We start from the raw sequence: 21,205 nt of genomic DNA on the forward strand, positions 1-21,205 counted from the left end.
CTTCAACTCCCATGGTGAAGTATATTCATTCTCTTCTTTTTCTTATACTGTCATGCAAAGGAAACTGATCACCCTTACTTATCTTTTCACTCAAGGGCATGTCACAAGTCTCTGGCTGAAGTGTTATTTAGCTGACTTTGGTCAGATACCCTTCCCTGGTCTGATCAGCATGAGTTGGGACTAAAATGAAGTCACAAGGGGCAAAACATGGCTTTTTAGGGTCTGTACCTTCAGCAGGAGCTGTGGACATATAAAAAAAAGTAGGGTGCAATCAGAAAATAACTTGGGGTCTGGCTGGTGTGGCTCAGTGGATTGAGTACCGGCCTGCGAACCAAAGTGTCACTGGTTGGATTCCCAGTCAGGGCACATGCCCGGGTTGCAGGCCAGGTCCCCAGTAGGGGGCGTGTGAAAGGCAACCACACACTGATGTTTCTCTCTCTTTCTTTCTCCCTCCCTTCCCCTCTCTCAAAATAAATAAAATATATATATATATATTTTTAAAAAGAGTCAGAAGCCCTTTGTTAAAAAAAAAAGAAGGAAAACAACTTGGTACTTTTCCTGCACTGCCTGTATTCTGTACAGTTAGATCTTCCTTTGTTCCCAGATGAAATCCTGGGCAGACCTGAGGGTTTATATGCTCACAATTAGATAATAAAATCTTGTCTCCTCTGGTTATTTGATTTCCTAAAACAGTCTTAGTCCAGTAATTAATATGTCTTGCCCAGTGTAATAGTAAAATTTTCGAACTTCAAAAATTTTGAACTTCTTTTCCCCAACTTGGACTTGCTTCAACTGGAAACTTGCTGTTCAGGTGGATGTGAATTGTTTCCTCTTCTTATGCCCCACTCACTAGGCTCATTATGTCTCCTTTAATACTGAAGTGTGGGAAGGCAGGAGAGGGTGGGACAGCAAAAGTTTGACTAGCACTACTGTAGTGGTCTTAATTTCCTCTGGCTGGGGCAGAGATGCAAACAAATTCTGGGGTGGTGCTTTTGTGGTCTCCTTGGAGACTCCCTGGTGGTACTCAACTATAGCCCCTTGCCTTTGCTTCAGACAACCCGTCTGTGTACCTCTCCAGACCTTGTAAAGCCAGTGATATTCCTGAGCCTCTTTCTGTGAATGGTTGTCTTGTCCCTCAAAGAAAACCCTTCTGGGAATTATTCTAACCGGTTCTTCGTGAGTAGCCTCTGGCCTGTGATGTCTACAACTGACTCAGCAACCAAGTACCTCGGCTCTGTTGTCAAAGGCAATGTAGTTACCTACTAGTTGAAGTGCTCTATTCTGCTCCCTCAAGTTACTTCAGGCAGACTCTAACCTTTTAGATTTCTCACAGTTGACCTGGAAACATACTGAACTCCCTTGATACCCATCCCACTGGGCTTGAAGTGCAATACAGGGCTCCAGGTTGGTGCAAGGTAGGCATGATGGGGAAGGAAAATGCCACCACATTTTCACAACTAACCCTATAAGAAATCTTTTTCTTGTCTTTAAAAAAATCTCTCAGCATCTCCAAAGCAAGGAATGGGTGATCAATGAATGGTTACAAAACAGCAAGTCCTGCTTGGGCGATCTAGCACCTCCCTTTGGAATGCGGGAGTGGTGGTTGTTCAAAGCTAGGGGCTTTGGCCAGAGGCATACAGTCTCGTTTTAAATTACACACCTCATTACACATATCTAATAGTAAGTACCCTTTGAAGCACTACATGTCTCATGCAGGAAACACTTGTGTGTGTGTCTAAGATTTCAGAAATTATAACATTACACGTTGAGTAATAGACTGACATGCATTCCTTATGTTTCTTCATTTGAAAGAAATGAAGAAAGTAAGAATATGTTTCTTCATTTGAAAGAATGCATTGCTGAACGCAGTCGGAAATTGGTTTGTTCTATTTCAAAAGTATCTTTATATTTCCATTTATAGTTTCAAACAAATGTAGTTTTTGTACCGTTTTAACAAACTGTACATTACTAACATGCAGTCATTAGAGAACAGTGTTTACATTGGTTTGCAAGTATATATACAAAACCTTAAGTATTTACCTTCAAACCAATCACTAATTTCAACTCTCTTCACCTCTCTATGGCAAACTTCACTTTAATACAAAACTCAAAACAATCATGGGAGCAAAGAGTCATCATATTCCAACGTGCCAATTCTACTTTTGATTGTAATATTCTGACAAATTTTAACTAACTCTAATTGAAAATATTTTTTCAATCTGTTTTGGAGGATTTCCAAAGCCCTGTGGCCAAAATGTTTTGGCCTCGTGTATTAACTAACTTAGACTCTTGGGTCTATATCAAAAATATCATGGGCAAAAATTAAATATTTTAAAAATAGTTTCAGGTGTGCTAGGTAGGGCGGTACAGTTTTACTGCATAGCAGATTCTACTCGTATCTGTTGAGGCATCATTTTTGTAACACAGCTTATAAAGGCAGCAGAAGGTAGTTCTGTGTTGATTACTTATGTGTTGGTGGAGTGAGAAAGAACAATTTCTAATTTCTGCCAGTAAAATTCTTTTCTGTTCCTGTCTGTTGAGCTTGTTCTGGCAGCAATCATATTCTACTTCCCTTTTGGTCCTCCAAGCGTTAACAGAGATACACTTGTGCTCATGTTGGATTAATGTAAGAAAAGTGGAAAACTCTTCTTTTTGGAGCCATTAGTTACTTCTTGAATACAGAAATCAGGATCAAATAGCCTACACATCTAATTGTCTTCTCTGCTATAAAGTGGAAAGAGCTTATGAAGACAGATGGACAGTAAAATTCTTTGTGACATCTTATTAATAGTCTATCACTTTAGTCCTTACTAATTATTTTCTCTCCAATTCTCTATCTATTCATTGACTTACTTTTTTCCTTCTATTTTTTTTTTTTGAGTGTGGGTGACATTGTGATTGGATCAGAGTAAGTGCTCAACATATGCTAACAAACAAATGAATGATTTTCTAGGACTATCTGCCTATATGGGTACCATGGTTACTATGGTATTTAAGGGGCCTCATGTTAGGGCTGACTGATTAGACTTATGTCCAGAAGCTGATCTATACAGAGGTGATGTCAAGTGTCCAGGAAGTTGGTTGGGTACTACAAAGTGAATATCCCTGTTCCAGTTGATGGTAATTGCCCATGGACTCCACCCAAACAAGAACAGTTTGACCCACTGTCCTTGGAAACCTACTTTGTGTTCCCAAGGCTGATCTTAACTGGCTAGGAGAAGGATAATGGTAATATCTTACAAACTCTGGCTTAAAAAGAAGTAGGCCCATGAGTTATATTTTATATCACTTCCAGCTAATGCCTGAATGATCAATTAATATACCTCTCAGAAATTCACCCCACCAACATAGCTGTTAATAATTGGCTTACTCTGTATTTGGTAAGGAGTTTTGTGGAAGATGACCCTTGGGAGCCCTGGACTGACTCCCTTACCATGGAGAATACACTCTTTAATCAGAAAGGGGAGCTGCTGTATGTAGTTTACCATGCATGCTTCTCTCCTCTGAAAGCTCCTTGTGTTCCTTATATTTTAAATCTGTGTGTTCTTAACTATACTAAAAGCTGCCATGTATTAATCTCTTACTATATACTATCCACTGTGCTAAGTGCTTTACATACATTGTCACATTTAATTCTCCAGCGTTCCATCCTGCATCCTTAATTGTGCTGTCTCTGTTCACCAGAGGAGTGCATCTGTTCCAATGGCTTCAATTATCACCTTCATACTTAATCTCGATATCCACGTTACCATGTCCACTCAGAAAGCTCAGTCAGTGTTGCTCCATGGATAGCTTGCCATCCATACCCTCTCATTCAACATCTTGGCAACCCTTTCTGTTCTCCTCTCCCACCTTCTTTCTCTGTGTATTACATGATCATCTTAACCATCACCAAGGCTTAATACTTGTAGTCATCCATGACTCATTCTTCAAATATATGGGAGAGAGACTTACCAAGTACTGAGCCCTACTGATTTTCTTCCCTCTGTTTACTCTACTGCAATGATACTTCAGATCTCCTCACCTCACATGTGAGTTATTGCAACGCACTTCAGAGAGCTTCCCCAGTTCCAGACACTTTGCTCTTTGATGCATTCTGCCACCACCCTCGGCCCATCTTTTACATACCCTATGTTCATGTTACTTCGGCTGCCAGTGTCCCACTGAGTGAAGTCCACCTCCTTATTCTGGCCCTACTTACCTAACTTTATCCATGACACCTCTTTTACTCCCCACCTCCAACATATTTACTCTTCCCCAGGGTCTTCTTTTACCTTCACCTCCAGGTCTCTGTTCATCAGCTTCTCTTCATCTAGATTTTTCTCCCATTTTCTGACATTCAATATTATATTAGTTTCAGGTACACAGCATAATGGTTAAACAACTAAATAATTTACAAAGTGATCCCCCTATAATTCAAGTTATCTTACATTTTTCGGGGGGATGAGAAATCCAAGGCTCAGAGAAATTGAACAATTTTCCTCAAGTTATATTGTAAATGATTAAGCTGGATTTAAATCGATTCTTCTGATCCTCAAAAAAGTGCTTTCTTTCCTTAGCCACAACTGCTTGTCTCAGAATCAGATTAATACAGGATGGAATCCACTGATGCAAACTCAGATTGCATTTGTGTAACACCTGCCTGACAATAAAATACTCACAGGATGGCAGTGGCCCCTGAAGACTGTCTCCCTTAACCTGGACCCAGCCATGGCAAATGATTTTTTAATATATCCAGCAAAATTAATCTGCAAATTATGGCTTAATTTTAATAGCTTTATATCTGTAGTCCCTTAAACAAAACTTTAAATTAAAGAAAAAGAAGTGGATGCCCACAATTTATTTCAAAGTTATTGAAATTCTTCATTCAAATTCCATCATAGGGGTGTTGGTCCTAATTGTTCTAGGTTTGTACTTTAAGCTGCACCCAAAGTTCCAGCACTGGTTTTTTATGATTCTAAAAAAGGATAAGATAGCATATGTTCAAGCTGAGCAAGCTACTAGGATGCCAATAGTATGTTTCTATAAACTTTTGATTGTAGATATCCTATGCAAATAGCACTTCTCAGGGTCTTGGCTGGTGTTGGTTTTAAATGAGAACATGACCTTTAGTTCAAAGAGATAGCAAAGATTACTAGACTCTTATTCAAACTCTTCCTTAGGGGTCCTCCGAGAGCAGAGGTCTGGATTTGTGACCTTGCTGTTAACTTGCTGAATAACTAACAGATAGATATCTTTCTCCATCTCTGTTTCCTTCTCCAGTTAAGGAAGGTAACAACTCTCTTTCCATTCTCTCAGGCATATCAAAGGATTAAAGATGTTGTAAACAGTATTAAAAAAGAGTTTATACTGCTAACTTCGGCAGCACAGATACTAAAAATTGGACCGATACAGAGAAGATTAGCAGGGCCCTTGTGCAAGGACGTCATGCAAATCAATGAAGCATGCAATAAAAAAAGAGTTTATATTTTATTACATAACAATCCCATGAATATAATGACATCACGACAGTAGCTAACTGCTACTATGGTACATACAATGGAAAGTTTTTGTTGCTGTTTTAGTCATCCTCATTATTTGTAATCACCACATTGATTTTAGTCTGAAAAGCCACATTCTCAGAAACATAAACATGAAATTTGATTCAAAATAGCAACACTCGTGGCCCTGACAAATCTTTAAGAATTAGAATCAAGGTAGAAATATGCCTCTGGAAAAATCTTCTCTTTTCTTAGATTTTAGTGTTTCAGCTCCAGAGGCTAGTTGCTATTAGTTGTAGAAAATATGTCAACCTCATTCCAAACTCCATAGGCCATGAGGAAAAGCTAACAATCTGTGGTGAATACAGCAACTTCTTTCCACTGTCTCCCCAATAAAAGAAAACCACACATTATACCACATACCACATACAACTGACCACTCATTCTTTAAAATATTCTTTGCAGGTATGAGGGGTGGAAAAAAGATTCAAAGCTAAATAAGACAGTGTCTTCCCATAGGTATTCATAATCCAGCACAAATTTTTATACCACCAATGCCATAGTTTGTATTTTATATCTAATAATTGAATTACATTTCTACCTTTCTTTATTTTTACATGTGGAATGGTGTGAAAAGCTTCAGAAGAGAGGTTCTGAAATTTAGGTGTTAGGACTGGCTCTGCCATTGACCAGCTTATTTGTCCTCATCTGTAAAATTCCAGCCTTTAAAGTCCTACCCATTCCTGTGACATCCATCAGCTCTTGTTAGAGGACCTACTACATGTCAGTCACTGGCCCAGTTACTTGGTTACCTTAATGAGCTAAACAGACACATATTCCTGTCCTCGTCTTCTCTTATGTTCTATTGGCAGAAGACTGACAATAAACAACATAATAATAAATAATATAGCATATTTGAAGGTTGTAGAGCTGTGGAATAAAAAGCATAATATAAGGGGGAGACAGGAGGTTAGGATGGGAAGGAGCTCCAATTTTATACAGTGATCAGGTGGAACCGAGAAAGTGCCACTTAAGCAAAGACTTGCCAGTCCTGTCCAGTGCATTCTCAGAGCACTTCTTCCTATGGGGTAAAGGGAAAAGAATTAGAGAATTAGAGAAGTGCTGGAGCAAACACCACAGAGATGGCACAAGCATCTGTGACTATTGAGCTCTTGGAATATGGCTAATCCAAATTGAGATATTCAGTAAGTGTGAAATATAAATGAGATTTCAAAGAATATAAACTATCTCGTTAATGTTTTCATATTGAATGTATGTTGGGTTAAATAAAATATATTTTAAAAATGCATTTAACTTATTTATTTATATATTTTTGTGGCTTAATAACAGTTTCTTTCTCTCTCAAGTAAATGATGTATAGAAGTAAATATTCCAGAACAGATGTGCTGCTCCTTAGTGTTAAAGATCCTGATTCCTTTTCTCGGCGTTGCACTTCCAGTTGGGGCATGGATTCTTTCTGATAGTTCAAGAGGGCTGTTTAATTTCCAGCTATCACTTCTGAATTGCAATCAAGAGAAAGGAGAAAGTACAAGAGGCAAATGTACTCCCCCTTCTCTCCTTTAATGAAACTTTTTGGAAGTTGTATAAGACACCTCAGTTTTTATCACATTGACCTGTATCTAGTATGTACAGAGTCTGGGAAAACTGGTAAGTTTCTGAATGGCTATACAGACATCTAAAAATGAGTTCTCTTACTGAGAAAAAAAGGATAAAAAAAGGGAGAACAAATAATGAGTTAAAACAAGCAGTTTTTGCCAGAGTGTAACAAATCCTTTTTCTTGACCTTCCAAATCCTTGTTAAGTGAGATAATAAATGTTATTTTTGTTTGAATGACTATGGTTTGCTTTTTTAACAGATGCACCTTATTTCATTAGCCTTTCCACTCTATTAATGATGGCAAATATTTTATTATATGGCTGAACCATGACTTAGTTAACTTTTTAGTTAATTTTGGAAATTTAGAATGTTTTACATTTTTGCTAAAAAAATAGCACAATGATGAGCATTTTGGCCCATTAAACTTGTGATACATTTCTAAGAACAAAAAGATCAAAAACTATGAATAATAAAATGACAACAAACTCACAGCTATCAACAACTGAACCTAAAAAACAAAAACAAAAACTAAGCAAACTAGAACAGGAATAGAATCACAGAAATCGAGATCACATGGAGGGTTATCAGTGGGGATGGGGGAAAATGAGGGAAAAGGTACAGGGAGTAAGAAGCATAAATGATAGGTATAAAATAGACACGGGAGGTTAAGAATAGTATAGGAAATGAAGAAGCCAAAAAACTTAGAGTTACCACCCATGGACATGAACTAAGGAGGGGAGAAAATGCTAGAGGGTGGGGGCAGGTGGTGCAGGGAGGAGAGGGATAAAGGGGGGGAAATTGGGACAACTGTAATAGCACAATCAATAAAATATACTTTAAAAAAACTTAAAAAGACAGCACTTTTTACTGCCAAAAATGCAGTTCACTGACAGTGGGAGCACAAAATGGTTCCTTTCTGGCAAGAAAATTAGCAGTATGAATTGAGAACCTTAAAAATGTTCATATTCTTTAACCTATCTAGGGATCTATTCCAAAATAATAATTTGAAATGTACTGTATTTTTATTTTTTCAAATGTAGCTACCAGAAAACTCAAAATTATACATGTAGTTCACAATATATTTCTATTGGGCAGCACATATACAGAACTTGAAATGGGGGTTTAGCTATTAGAGCAAATGTCAGTCCTGCCTTGCTAGGTAAGTCATCTCTCATTTTGCTGAATGTCTTTCCTCTGGCATTCCTCAAAAGTCTTCTCCCCTGTGGCCTCTGGGTCTAGGAGTGCAATTACAGGGTTTCCATTTCTAGAATTCAGGGTACTTTAGGGCTATAATTAAGATACAGTGTGGAAGAGATGGGAGAAAAGTTCTGGGATAAAGCATGTTTTAGAAACTATGTAAGACCAGCCATTGTGGTTTGGTTGTTATGCTAATTAGAGTGAGTTGCTTCTGTCTTTATTCTTCATTCTGAACTTGATGACAAAACATGTTAGCTGTCACGATGGTAAATGAGGGTGATACTGGTATAAAATGAGAAGCATTTCTGCAAACCACAGCTATTCTCAGAGGTCAACAAACCTTGGAGTGTCAAACTTCAAATTAGGAGAAAGGCCTATGTAAAATACAAAACCTCTTTTTTTTTTCTTTTAGAAAGTAATGGTATACAGAGCTTCCAGCCAAGATGGAGGCATAGGTAGACACACTGTGCCTCCTCGCACAACCAAAAGAAGGACAACGACAATTTAAAAACAAAAAACAACCAGAACTGACAGAAAATCGAACTGTATGGAAGTTTGACAACCAAGGAGATAAAGAAGAAACATTCATCCAGACCAGTAGGAGGGGTGGAGATGGGGAGCCGAGGCGGAGAGGACTCAAGGCAAGGTGGCGGCTGGCAGACCTAGCGAGGTGGTGAATTGAGGAGTGGGGCAGGCCAGGCTACAGCTGACAGACCCCACAAGGTGGTGGCTGGTAGACCCTGTGGCCCTACATTCACGCATAGATAAGCTGGGAGGAACAGCAGGAGAGCAAAGCAGACTGCACAACCTAGGGCTCCAGCGCAGGGAAATAAAGCCTCAAACCTCTGATTGAAAACACCTGGTGGGGGTTGAGGCAGCAGCAGAAGAAACTCCCAGCCTCACAGGAGAGTTTGTTGGAGAGACCCACAGGGGCCTAGAGCATGCACAAGCCCACCCACTCGGGAATCAGCACCAGAGAGACCCAATTTGATTGTGGGTAGTGGAGGGAGTGACTGGAACCCGGCAGAGAGTGGAACAAGCGCCATTGCTCCCTCTCAGCCCCTCCCCCATGTTACAGCGTCACAGCGGAGCTACCAGCATTACCCAGGCCCTGGTGAACACCTAAGGCTCTGCCCCTTTATGTAACAGGTGCACAAAGACAAAAAAAAAAATGGCCCAAATGAAAGAACAGATCAAAGTTCCAGAAAAAATACAACTAAGCAATGAAGAGATAGCCAACCTATCAGATGCACAGTTCAAAACGCTGGTAATCAGGAAGCTCACAGAATTAGTTGAATTTGGTCACAAATTGGGTGAAAAAATGAATGCTATGCTAAGAGAAATAAAGGAAAATGCACAGGGAACCAACAGTTATGGGAACGAAACTGGGACTCAAATCAGTGGTGTGGACCAGAAGGAAGAAAGAAACATCCAACCAGAAAAGAATGAAGAAAGAAGAACTCAAAAAATAAGGAGAGGCTTAGGAACCTCCAGGACATCTTGAAACGTTCCACCATCCGAATTATAGGGGTGCCAGAAGGAGAAGAGGAAGAACAAAAAATTGAAAACTTATTTGAACAAATAATGAAGGAGAACTTCCCCAATCTGGCAAAGGAAATAGGCTTCCAGGAAGTCCAGGAAGCTCAGAGAGTCCCAAAGAAGCTGGAGCCAAGGAGGAACACACCAAGGCATATCATCATTACATTAGCCAAGATGAAACAGAAGGAGAGAATCTTAGAAGCAGCAAGAGAAAAGAACACAGTTACCTACAAAGGAGTTCCCATAAGACTGTCAGGTGATTTCTCAAAAGAGACCTTACAGGCAAGAAGGGGCTGGCAAGAAGGATTCAAAGTCATGAAAGGCAAGGACCTACATCCAAGATTGCTCTATCCAGCAAAGCTATCATTTAGAATGGAAGGGCAGATAAAGTGCTTCTCAGACAAGGTCAAGTTCAAGGAGTTCATCATCACCAAGCCCTTATTCTATGAAATGTTAAAGGGACTTATCTAAGAAAAAGAAGATAAAAAATAGGAACAGTAAAAATGACAGCAAACTCACAGTTATTAACAACCACACCTAAAACCAAAACAAAAGCAAACTAAGCAAACAACTCGAACAGGAACGGAACCACAGAAATGGACATCACATGGAGGGTTACCAACAGGGGAGTGGGGGGGGAGAGAGTGGGGAAAGGTACAGAGAATAAGGAGCATAAATGGTAGGTAGAAAATAGACAGGGGGAGGGTAGGAATAGTATAGGAAATGTAGAAGCCAAAGAACTTATATGTATGACCATGGATATGAACTATAGGGGGAGAATGTGGGAGGGAGGGGATGTGCAGGATGGAGTGGAGTGAAGGGGGAAAATGGGATAATTGTAATAGCATAATCAATAAATATATTAAAAAAAGAAAAAAGTAGAAAGTAATGATATATAACATGTGATCAATTCAATATATGGTTCTAAACAATTCACCTTCTAGAATCCAGAGTTCCCCTGAATCATGTTTTTAGAAGTATTCTAGAGCAAGGGAGGATACTGAAAGATTATTCAACTACCTTTCTTAAAGCAGGCAAAGAACTAAATCCTCCTGCTCATCAAGTTTTCTGTTCTTTTTATGATGATTCCCCAGAGATTTCAATACATACTTATTTATATATGGTAATTATGTATATGTAGCAATACTTTTTTATATGTGGACTAGAGATTCTACAATGTCCCTTAGAAGCCCATTTCAGTATTTCATCTTTCTAATAGTAAAGAAAGCCTTGTGGTATACAACTAAAAATATTCTCTATTTTATGCCAATTTTCTTGTCCAGGCAGAAAAACTAAGGAACACTGGTCATTTAAAATTTTTTCAAGTATACTATAAGGATTTGAAAGCAATTCATCTCTCTTATTCCTTTCCCCCAAATCACTGTGTTAGTTGCAAAGCTCTACAGTTGCACAGTATTATTCCCTGACTTGTGGTTATATTTTTGTGCTTCTGTCTATAAATCACCTACCTTGAATTTTCTTTATTGAGTTTTATCTTGTTCTATTTCTCATTTATTAAGGTCACTGTCCATGTTTTTTCTTTCACCTCATCTTAGCAAATAGATGTGTTTCTGAACCTGCAGTATCAGAATGCTATAAACTGTGACACTACTAAAATATATGTTCCAATAGTGAACCAAGAGATACCAGGTTCCACTGAAGAATACAAAAGAGCAGGAACAAAGAATGTGAGGTTATGAGGAAGTCAGTAACTGAAAACCAGTTAGGAGCCACTTAATAGAAAATACCAGGGAAGAAGAAAAGACAGGATTTATTGAAAATAAAATAATTCCTAGGTATCCCAACTTAAATTATATAATCTGTATCATCTCAATAAGTAGACTGTTTAGAAGTCCCCTTTCCATCCAGTACAGAGCAATGCAGTTTGGGCTCTTTTATTCAGAGCACTGTTCTTTGAGAACAATGGAGAGTAAATCTTGTCCAGGTTCCAAAGGTTTCTTTTTTCTTTTCTTTTCCTTCCCTCCTTCCTTCCTTCCTTCCTTCCTCCCTCTCTTCCTTCCTTTCTTTCTTTCTGTTTATTAAATTTATTGGGATGACATTGGTTAATAATATTATATAAGTTTAAAGTGTACAATTCTATAATACATCATCTGCATATTGCATTTTGTGTTCAACACCCAAAGTCATCTACTTCTGTCCATATATTTGACCTCATTTACCTTCATTCTTTTTAGACCAATACTACCATTGGTGAGTTACTCAATTTAACTGTTCTTGTCTTGCTTAGCACCAAATAAAACTCTAACTGGAAGGAATATAAAGTCTCCCACTGGTCTGATAAATTATTGCTTCAATAAGAATGTAAAATACTCCTGATGCAATTGCTTACTGATGGATCAAATATCTTGGTTAATAGAAGGGAGGGTAACACTGCCTTATGTGGGTGAGGGGAGTTGCTAAAGGTAGATGACAATTCCAGGAGTCTGATATAATTTCAACTGTCTGGTTTCTTCTCTGCTTCCCTCACTGGTCTGTAAGCACCTTGAAGATAGTAACTATATCTTTTTCATCTTGGGATTTCCAGGTCTTACTTCCAGGCTTGGAACAAAAGGCATTCAATAAGTAGTTGATTGGTAACTGAGTAAATCTTTAAACAAATTAATTAAATAATGTTTTGATCATGAGGAAAAATAAGTGGCAATATTAATATTTCAAAGCAAAATCATTTATTTTTTCTAAAATCATTAATAATAAGTTTGTGTATAATTCTACTATAAACTGATGAAACACTAAAGAAACTAAGTTCCTTAATATTATATACATTTGGAAGACAAAAATAATATTAATATATAAAAAGAATTATATATACATAATGTATATGTATTTATATATGTGTGTATATATCTATTTATATATATATGATAGTACATGGAATGAAAATCAAGACGATCATCTTGTCGGGGGAGAAGATGGTGGTGAGGTAGGTGTGAGCAGAGCCCAGTTCTCCCTATGCCTAGCTGGAACACCTAGCTGATCTCCTGAGGAAGAGAGTGAACAGTCAACTGAATCCCAGCTTATATGACACTAGGAGGCAAAAAATTGCAGAGGACATTGAAAAACAGACGATGAGGAGATTGAGCTGGGATGGTAAGGTTCCTGGGATTTGCATGGGGACCAAGTCTTCTGTGGCCCCCAGGCTGGCGCCTGCCACAGATTACAAGGAGGAGAGTTAGATCACCAGTTCCCTCCCCTACCAGAACAGGGAAGGCAGCCTGGCACCAGGATGGATCTGGATGCTGGAAGTTGCTGGGGCAAATAGACATGAAGTGGGAGACACACAAAGGCAGTACACATCCACTGGGACTGGGGATGCCAGCACCAGAGAAACTGAGGTGCCAGGTGACACTGGGAGAAAGGAGGAGTTGGGCCGTATCAGACCCTGACTCGGATAGTCTCCGGACTGGTTAGAAAGTTGGGCTATTGTAACTGAATAAAAATTTTTTTAAAAATTAAAAAAAATAGTTAATATCAAAAAAAAAAAGAAAAAGGAAAGTTGGGCTATGTGAAAAGCTGTGTGCTTGTTAAGAACAATGGGCAGCTGCTTTGTAAGGAACTCTCCAGCAGTGGCTGGCAAGCCCTGAGGGTGATTTGAGCTGGGTGTGCCCTGAGGTTGAGTGGCTGAGTGGAACTGCATGCCCAAGTTTGTCTCACACTGCACACCCAGAAGTTGATTGGAGCCTGGCAGCTCATGGAGAACCTGGGCTGGAAGCTTGGAAACTGTGAATATTGTGGCCCAGACCTGGTCCCCATCCTCTCCAAACCACAGGAAGGGAGAAAAGCAAAGCCCAGCACCCCCCTTCCTGTGGCATCCAGGAAGACCAGCAGAACTCGCTGAACAGGTTTAAAGTAAGCAGGAGGCTTATTTTTATTATTTCTTTTTTCCTTTTTTGTTCCCCTCTCTCTTGTTTTTTTTCTTTTTTTTTTCTGCCCACAAGTCAGACAATAAGACATAGAGTTATGAAGGGTCCAGAAACAGATCGAAAGGGGGAGCACAAAGCTAACCCCCAAAACTGAAAAACTGAGACAAATGTCACTTTGCTATCCCATAGATCTGACATTTTATTGTTTATGTGTATTACTATTTTTTCATTATTTTTACCACTTTTATTTTATTGGTATTTTTTTATTTCTCTTCTTTATGTTTAGTTTTCCTCATTTTATTTCTCTGTTTAATTGTACTGTTTGACTGGTTGTCCTTATTCTCTCTCTATTGTGTTTTAATTTTCCTTCTTTCACTTCACCTGTGTTCCAATAACACACAACTATTGATTGGATACTTTCTATTCTGGTTATCCAAATCATATATTTCTTGTCATATTATTGTTGATCCAGCACTATTGAAATAATTGTTGTTCCATATAATTGTACATATTACACAGTATCCCTCCCTGATCTTAGCCCACTTCACTTTATTCCTGAGCATTATTATTGTTGTGGTTAACTCTATTCTCTCTCACACTATGCCTAATTTCTATCCTTTACTCTCACTATGTATCATCATCTAACCTTGCACAAGCTGTCTGTTTTCTGGATTCAGCTCATAATCATCTTCCCGTCTAACAAGAATCTTAACTCTCTTTCACCTTTTATAAAAAGTGGCTAGTTGGGGGAAATATCACAGTTAATGCTATACTTACCCAAAGAATCTACTATCTCTTCTCTACTTGCTGGTACTTTAAATTCCACAAAATACTCTTCCACTGTCTTAATCAATTTTGCCTGCACACTGCCACTGGTCACATACAAGAAGAGATGGGAGCTGCAAACATCAGCATACTTGCTGGAGGAGAAATACCACCAACAAAAGAAGCACCAAAAGGTAAAAACCCAAGAAAAACAAGAAAGCCCACACAAACAGAAGAAAGGGCAAACTTAGAGCATCCAGATAAGGAGATCAAAGAGACCACACCACTGAACCCCACAGAATTCCTACCGTAGATGTTCACCATACAAAGACAGCTAGCAAAGCAACACATCAGGAAGCACAGAAACAAACAAAAAGAGTGACCTAAAATGGGGAGACAAAAAAAGAACATGCAATTGAAAGCAATGGAAGACTCCCCACTAAGAGAGCTAAACATAATAGAAGTAACCAAACTATCAGATATAGAATTCAAAATAATGGTTATAAAGATGCTCAAGGAACTCACAGACAACTATAAAAACTGAGTGAAAACTATATCAGCAAGAAAAAGGAAATAGAAACTATAAACAAAACCAGGAAGAAATGAACAATAAAATCTCAGAAATAAAAAACACATTAGAAGGAATTAAAAGCAGGCTGGATAAAGCAGAGGATCGAATCAGTGAGCTGGAGGACAGGGTAGAAAAAAACACCCAGACAGAGCAAGAAAAGCAAGAGACTCAGAAAGAATGAACAGGTGGTAAGGGAGCTGCAAGACAACATGAAACATTATAATATCCATGTAATTGGGATACGAGAAGGAGAGAAGAAGAGCAAGGGATAGAAAACCGGTTTGAAAAAGTAATGATGGGTGGGGATTAAGATGGCGGCAACATAGGTGGGAGCGGAGTCCACTTCCCCTCAACGCCAGGGAAATACCTAGCTGATCTGAGGAGCAGAGCGAACAGCCAACAGTATTCCAGCATATACGAAGATCAGAGACCAAAGATAGAGGACACTGAAAGATCTGACGGTAAGAAGAGGGCTCAAGGACAATAAGGTCCACGGGACCCAGGACCGCGCGGTACAAGGGCTGCAGAGGCGCCAGCCCTGGCGCAGGGGCTCCTGCAGGAGTCTTGGGAGAGGGCCAGGCTGCGCTGTGAGCAGCCAGGTGCTTGATTAGACCAGGGGGGCTTGAAAAGGAGGAATTTCTCAAAAAGAAAAAGAAAATAGAGACACTCAGGGGCTAATTAGAGAACTCTCGGTAGTAGCCGAGGCCCCTGGCGCCCCTCCCCCTCCACCCCTGGACTGCTACGCTCACCTGAGGTCCGGTCGCGCGCACGAGCAGATTAGCGAACGGGACCCACACTTGAAACCCCGGAGGGGCGCCCACACCTGAAACCTCCGAGATAATTTGGAGCAGAGACTAGCTGCTCCACCCACAGGCCCAAAACCTCGGAACCGAGTGCCGCGTGATTCAGTCCCAGGGCGGCCCCGCCCGCCCGAGAGACTCAAGCCCAGGGCGGCTGGATCGGGCCCCCAAGCACAGAGCCTGTGGCTCAGCGGGCTGCACGCGCTCACTAAGCACAGGGCCGGCTGGGTGCCTGTTTTCCAAATACAAAGCTGCTGGCGAGTGTCCTAACCCCAAGGCGGCTGAATCCGCCACCTGCGCGCCAGCGTTCCAAGCCCTGGCGGCTCGATTGGTCCGCCGGCTGCGCGCTCTGGGCACAAAATAACGTCACAGACCCAAAGCGGCTGGATTCCCCTGCTGCGCACGCACGCGTCACAAGCCAAAGCGGCTGGATTGGCTGATCAACGGACTGATTGACTGCCAGGGACCACACCTACAAAACAGCGAAGAGTGTGACCCAGGAAGAGAGAAAAGTGAAACCAATCCTTCCAACCACCCCCTCCCGTTGCACAGACAGGACACCAGCAGAAATAACCTGACCGGTTTAAAGCCAACAGAAGATTTTTTTTTTATCCTTTTTCTTTTTTTTCCTTTCCCCCTGAATTCCTTCTTCCTCTCTCTTTTTTTTCTTTTTTTTCATTCCTTCTTCCTCCCATCCTTTACCATTTTTATGTCTTCTTCCTGCCTTCTTTTATCTATTTCTATGTTTTAATTTTTGCTAAAATTCCTTCTTATCTTGCCTCCGATCTTTCTTTATTCCTTCTTCCCTCCTTCCTTCCTTTCCTCCTTTCCTATTTCCTTTTTCCCTCCTTCCCATCTTTGTTTTGGTTTGTTTTGTGTGTGTGTGTGTGTGTTTTTTCTTTTCTTTTGCCCCCCCTTTCTCTTTTTCCCACAGGTGAGACAACAAAACCTGGAGTGCTGAAAAGACTAGAGTTAGACCGTGTTAAACACATAAACGTCAGCTCAAGACCAGTGAGCACAGGAGAGTAAGGAGACAGCACCACCGAATCCCATTGGCATTCTACCATAGAAGTTCATATCATAAATCCAGGGAGTCAGAACAAAGCAATTTAAGACGCAGAGGCCAACAAGAAGAGCCTCACAAACAATGGGAAGACAAAGAAACAATTCCCAAATGAAAGGAAAGGAGGAAGTCTCAGAAAGAATACTAACCGAAAAAGAGGCAAGTCAACTATCAGATACTGAGTTCAAAGCAATGGTCATCAGGAAGCTCACTGAGCTCTCTGAGCTCAAAGAGAACTACCAGAAACTACAAGGAAACTACAATGAACTCACTGCAAACTATATCAACATGAAAAAGGAAATAGAAAATATCAACAAGAGCCAAGAGGAAATGAAGAATACAATTTCTGAATTGAAGAACACAGTAGAAGGAATGAAAAGCAGACTTGATGAAGCAGAGGATCGGATCAGCGAGCTGGAGGACAAAGTAGAAAAAAACACCCAGAAGGAGCAAGAAAAGGAAAAGAGGCTCAGAAAGAATGAAGAGGCAATAAGGGAAATGCAGGACAACATGAAACGTAACAATATCCGTATAATAGGAATACCAGAAGGAGAAGAAGAAGAGCAAGGGATAGAAAACCTGTTTGAAAAAGTAATGATGGAAAATTTCCCTAATCTGAGAAGAGAAAAAGTCACCCAAATCCAGGAATCACAGAGAGTCCCAAACAAGAGGAACCCAAAGAGACCCACTGCAAGACATATCATAATTAAAATGGCAAATTTCCAAGACAAAGAGAGGATCTTAAAGGCAGCAAGGGAGAAAAAGGAAGTAACATACAAGGGAGCCCCAATAAGGTTAGCAACTGACTTCTCAATGGAAACGCTCCAAGCCAGAAGAGAATGGCAAAAAATATTCCAAGTACTGAGAACCAGAGGCCTGCAACCAAGACTACTTTACCCAGCAAGGCTCTCAATCAAGATAGAAGACCAAATAAAGAGTTTCCCAGACATAAGAAGTCTAAAAGAATACAGCTCCACCAAACCAGCTCTGCAAGAGATGCTAAAGGGACTGCTTTAAGGAAAGGAAGGAAAAGAGAAAGACAGAGGAACACAGGTAGGAAATAATGGCAATGAATAACTACCTATCGATAATAACCTTAAATGTAAATGGATTAAATGCTCCAATAAAAAGACATAGAACAGCTGAATGGATAAGAAAACATGACCCACACATATGCTGCCTACAAGAAACCCATCTCAGGACAAAAGACTTACACAGACTGAAAGTGAAGGGCTGGAAACAAATCTTCCAAGCAAACGGACAGGAAAAAAAAGCAGGGGTAGCAATACTCATATCTGACAAAATAGACTTCCAAAGAAGGGCCATAAAGAGAGACCCAGAAGGTCACTTCATAATACTCAAAGGAAGAATCCACCAAGAAGACATAAACATTGTAAATATATATGCACCAAACATAGGAGCACCCAAATACATAAAGAAAATATTGGAGGATTTCAAGAAAGATATTGACAGCAACACAATTATAGTAGGGGATTTTAACACCCCACTATCAAAAATGGACAGGTCTTCCAAACAAAAGATCAACAAAGATATTGTGTCACTTAACAATACCTTAGAGGAAATGGACTTAACTGATATATACAGAGCTTTTCATCCCAAAGAAGCAAAATACACATTCTTTTCAAGTGTCCATGGAACTTTTTCAAAGATAGACCACATGATAGGACACAAAGCAAGCCTCAACAAATTCAAGAAAATTGAAATCATATCAAGCATCTTCTCTGACCACAAGGGTCTGAAACTAGAAACCAACGCCAAGGGTAAAAACCCAAAACACTCAAAAGCATGGAGACTGAATAGCATGCTATTAAACAATGAATGGGTCAAGAACGAGATTAGGGAAGAAATCAAAAACTTCCTGGAAACAAATGAAAACGAACTCACAACAACCCAAAACCTATGGGACACAGCAAAGGCAGTCCTGAGAGGGAAGTTCATAGCAATACAGGCCTACCTTAAGAAGTTAGAAACAGTTCAAACAAACAACCTAACCCTACGCCTACAAGAACTGGAGGAACAACAACAAAGACAGCCCAGAGCAAGCAGAAGGAAGGAAATAACCAAGATCAGAGCAGAACTAAATGACATAGAGACTAAAAGCACAATTGTAAGGATCAATGAATCCAGGAGCTGGTTCTTTGAAAAGATAAACAAAATCGACAAGCCTTTAAGTAGGCTCATCAAGGAAAAAAGAGAGAGGATCCAAATAAACAGAATTAGAAATGAAAGTGGAGAGATTACAACTGATACCACAGAAATACAAAGGATCGTAAGAAATTACTATGAAGACCTGTATGCTAAGAAATTTGAAAACCTAGATGAAATGGACACATTTCTAGAAAAATATAATCTTCCAAAACTGAATGAAGAAGAAGCAGAAAACCTGAACAGACCAATATCAGCAAAGGAAATTGAAGCAGTCATCAAGAAACTCCCATCACACAAAAGCCCTGGACCAGATGGTTTCACAGGAGATTTCTACAAAGCATTTAAGGAAGAACTAACCCCTATCCTTCACAGACTATTCGAAAAAATCCAAACTGATGGAAGACTCCCAAACTCTTTTTATGAAGCCAACATCATCCTAATCCCAAAACCAGATAAAGACACAACGAAGAAAGAAAACTTCAGGCCAATATCGCTGATGAACATAGACGCTAAAATTCTCAACAAAATATTAGCAAACCGCATCCAGCAATATATTAAAAAGATCATCCACCATGACCAAGTGGGATTCATCCCAGGGATGCAAGGATGGTACAATATTCGCAAATCAATAAACATAATACATCACATCAACAACAGCAAAGACAAAAATCACATGATCATATCAATAGATGCGGAAAAAGCATTTGATAAGATACAGCACCCATTTCTGATAAAAACACTCAGCAAAGTGGGAATAAAGGGAGCAGTCCTCAACATAATTAAGGCCATATATGAGAGACCTACAGCCAACATCACACTCAATGGACAAAAACTTAGAGCTTTCCCACTAAGATCAGGAACAAGACAAGGATGCCCTCTCTCACCACTCCTATTCAACATAGTATTGGAAGTCCTAGCCACAGCAATCAGACAAGAAAAAGCAATAAAAGGCATCCAAATTGGAAAGGAGGAAATGAAACTGTCACTGTTTGCAGACGACATGATAGTGTACATGGAAAACCCTATAGACTCCACTCAAAAACTACTCGACCTAATAAATGAATTTGGCAAAACAGCTGGATACAGAGTCAATACCCAGAAATCAAAGGCATTCCTGTACACCAGCAACGAAACTGCAGAAACAGAAATCAGGAAAAAAATCCCATTCGATATAGCAACAAGAAAAATAAAGTACCTAGGAATAAACCTAACCAAGGAGGTAAAAGACCTGTACTCAGAAAACTACACAACACTGAAGAAAGAAATTAAGGAAGATACAAACAAATGGAAGCATGTACCATGTTCATGGATTGGAAGAATCAACATTATCAAAATGGCCATACTACCCAAAGCAATTTATAGATTCAATGCAATCCCTATTAGAGTACCCATGACATATTTCACAGATATAGAACAAACATTGCAGAAATTCATATGGAACCATAAACGACCTCGAATAGCTGCAGCAATTTTGAGAAAGAAAAACAAAGCAGGAGGGATCACAATACCTGATATCAAACTGTATTACAAGGCCACTGTAATCAAAACAGCCTGGTACTGGCATAAAAACAGGCACATAGACCAATGGAACAGAATAGAGAGCCCAGAAATAAACTCAAGTCTATACGATCAATTAATATTTGACAAAGGAGGTAGGAGCATAAAATGGAGCAAAAACAGCCTCTTCAATAGATGGTGTTGGGAGATCTGGACAGCTACGTGCAAAAAAATGAAACTCGATCACCAACTTACGCCATACACGAAAATAAACTCAAGATGGATAAAAGACTTAAATATAAGCCGTAACACCATAAAAGTCCTTGAGGAAAACATTGGCAGGAAAATCTCAGACATTCCACGCAGCAACATCCTCACAGACACATCCCCTAAAGCAAGGGACATAAAGGAAAGAATAAACAAATGGGACCTCATCAAAATAAAAAGCTTCTGCATGGCTAAAGGAAACAGCACCAAATTACAAAGAGTACCAACAGTATGGGAAAACATATTTGCCAACGATACCTCAGACAAGGGCCTGATCTCCAAAATATATAAAGAACTCACTCGACTCCACTCCAGGAAGACAAACAACCCAATTAAAAAATGGGCAAAGGACTTGAAC

General features: G+C 39.7%; 1 non-coding gene across 1 annotated transcript; it reads left to right on the forward strand.

The window, feature by feature from the left end:
* Positions 1 to 5,349: 5,349 nt before the first annotated feature.
* On the forward strand, positions 5,350 to 5,457 carry LOC112320722 (U6 spliceosomal RNA). Its single transcript, XR_002976437.1, has one exon. It is a non-coding gene; the product is annotated as a U6 spliceosomal RNA (small nuclear RNA).
* Positions 5,458 to 21,205: the final 15,748 nt, after the last annotated feature.

The sequence above is a fragment of the Desmodus rotundus genome, chromosome 2, assembly GCF_022682495.2.
Source record: "Desmodus rotundus isolate HL8 chromosome 2, HLdesRot8A.1, whole genome shotgun sequence".
In the NCBI taxonomy this organism is placed as follows: domain Eukaryota; kingdom Metazoa; phylum Chordata; class Mammalia; order Chiroptera; family Phyllostomidae; genus Desmodus; species Desmodus rotundus.